We start from the raw sequence: 2,796 nt of genomic DNA on the forward strand, positions 1-2,796 counted from the left end.
TTTCTTCAAATGTTTCTTCTGGATGATGATATGACCGTGACACGGGATGCCACCTTTGGTCTTGTGATGAAGCAAAGCTCAGGAAGAAGTGGGATTAAATGGTACCCACATGTTGAGAAGGATGTACAGGGGCACCTGCAGCCAAATCCAAGCTTCAGCTTAGTTGTAGTTGCAGAACGCTATAGACTGAGACAGCTGAGGCATCAAATGTTTGATTAAACGGATGAAAAAGAGAAGTTTTTTCCCTATAATTATCACTTCTTAAAATCTGTAGCAGCTTCAAGTTTGTCAGCGTGCTGAGCATGCTCAGAATGTGACAATATATTTTTGTTCAATATTTAATTTCTTTCAGTTGGAATTGTTAAATGAAAATATATATATATATATATATATTCTTATAATTTAGCAAACTAATTTATTAAAAATATATATATACATATATCTGTATTAGTTTTAATAAATTAATTTGACACCTGTATTGAAAATACCATATTGTATTCATACAGAATCAGTTTGGTATCATTGTTTGTCTGTTCACTGATTGCTGAAACTAAGAGCTACTTTGATCTGTTTAGATCTAAAGTATCCAAAGTTGAGCTCTAATGTTTCTTCACCCCTGTGTGTGTGATATGTGATTTCCTACATGCTAGCAGAGCAGCAGTTTGTGCTCACAGATGGTGACGGTGTGGAGAGACGGTGGTGTTTCCTCAGAAGAACCAGCAGAGTCACAAAGGACACCAGTCCATCTCACCACCTTGACTTGCTGACTGATGTTCGTCTGCACTGCACAGAGGAAATCAACTGACCGAGGTTTGTCCAGTGACGTGTTATGAAATGTATATTTGTTTTATGCTTACAGATATGTTTTTCTTGACAGAGGCTCTGCAGAGGTTAGACAAAGCAGAGAAAACATGTGCTTTACATTTTACTGTGATTTATTGAGATATTTGTTGCCTGATGTTCAGCAGGAATGGAGAAATAGAATCAAAGGGAGATGTTTTTGATGTTTTTGTAATGATGTAAGTAAATCTTCAATATTATTTATTTGCTTGGTTATATTAGGAGTGTTTCTGAGTGAGGGGGAGAGGAGTCATCATCCAGGTAAAGTGACGTGGATCAGTGGATACACTTGTCTCCCCTTTAAAGGAGACGATCCAAGTCATCCTTAAATGTTAGTGCTTTCAAATACACAAACATTTTTAAAGGACAAAAATGAACATCCAACTTTGACTGTAATACAAAATAAATCTTTGCATGTGTGTTTTCAAACTCTCAGATGGGCAGGATATCAGTCTTGGACTGTCTAACCTGCCGGAGCAGCACTGAATGACCACCGCACATGAGCATGTTCCTGCAACATTCAGCATCTGATCCTTCATCTGTGTGCTGCTGCTTTTGGTAAGTAGAGTTACCCAACTACAGTAACTCTAAACACATGCCATCCATTTCTAACGGCCTGGTTACTTCCTGTCAGTTACTTTAGAAACCATGTGGTCACCTGACCTAACACTGTTTCTTCTCCTTCCCCTTAATGTTCAAGTGTCACATGTCAAACAGCTGGAGAGGAAACTACACCAGTGTACTGAGATGTTTCACCAACACGTGCCAGATGCTGTTCCTTCATGGTGACATCACCAGAGACAGCCCCACCCACCTCAGGACCCATTGATCATGATGATTATAATGATGACAGCGAGCGGAACTAAGACTGTAAAAATCCACGACCAGAATGTTTCTTTCTAATTATTAATGAATACTGAGAGCCTCTTTCTGTGTTTTGTCTGTTTTGGGGTTGTTTTTTTTACCTCATTTGTTACTAACAAAGTTCACCAAACTCACACAGTTTACATTCTGTATGTTTCCATCTTTACCAGCCACACTCTAACTGCATTTAAGAAAATAATCCTTCGAAATCGTCGTTTTTCTCTTTTGTAATTGATGATAATTCAGTGAATATACTGCGCTGCTTCCTTTTATTGCGTCACACATTGCTTTAAGTTTTTCAGTGTCCAGTTATTTTTTACTGCTGTTTGAATTCTCTGTATGTTTGACCCTGTGGACTGTTTGATGGACTGCTTGTCTTCCTGTTCGTTACCGCCACCTGTTTTTTAACTCATTCACTGCCAGGGTTTTTGAGCATTTTTACTCATTTTTGAAGAGCCACAGAAAACTGTGTGTTATGATCATATAAACGCTGAACCTACCAAAATGAAGAACAGACTCTCTTCTTCCATCCAAAAAAAAAAAGCTTGTTTCTACCATTTTCCATTCTTTAGTAATCAGCTGTAGAAGAGAGGTGGGTTCCACCAAAAATGCCTGTTTTGACCACAAAAAGGGAGAAAATGAGCTTTTTGTGAAAAATACATTTCAAGCAGTCTGATGTTCACTGACAAGCTGCCCGAGGTTGTATTCTAGCCCCTCCCATTGAAAAACGTAATTGACGTCTATAGACGTCAATGGCAGTGAATGAGTTAATAAAGATTTGGATTTCTGACTTTAACACAGCCTCTGCGTGTCCTCCCTTTGTGTCCTCTTCCTCTGTGAATGTGTTGCATGTGTCACAGATTCATTTTATTAACAGCTTTCCCACAGTGAGTTGCATCAGCATTCATTCACAGCACATTTCGGAAGGATTCAGATTAATACAGTGATCTTACAGTCAGAATGATCCTGACAGAGTGCCACTGTAAATGATCTTTCATCAGGTCAATTTTAAAGTTCAGTATTTCAAAGCAGGAGTTATGAAGAATCATACTGGCATTAGGACTAATAATATGTACTTACAAAGTCAAAGTT

General features: G+C 38.3%; 1 long non-coding RNA gene across 1 annotated transcript; it reads left to right on the forward strand.

Moving 5' to 3' along the window:
- The first annotated feature begins 657 nt into the window (after positions 1 to 657).
- Positions 658 to 2,069, forward strand: LOC143415044 (uncharacterized). Its single transcript, XR_013095651.1, has 4 exons — positions 658 to 810; positions 1,063 to 1,171; positions 1,277 to 1,398; positions 1,541 to 2,069. It is a non-coding gene; the product is annotated as an uncharacterized LOC143415044 (long non-coding RNA).
- The last annotated feature ends 727 nt before the right edge of the window (positions 2,070 to 2,796 follow it).

The sequence above is a fragment of the Maylandia zebra genome, linkage group LG23, assembly GCF_041146795.1.
Source record: "Maylandia zebra isolate NMK-2024a linkage group LG23, Mzebra_GT3a, whole genome shotgun sequence".
In the NCBI taxonomy this organism is placed as follows: Eukaryota; Metazoa; Chordata; class Actinopteri; order Cichliformes; family Cichlidae; genus Maylandia; species Maylandia zebra.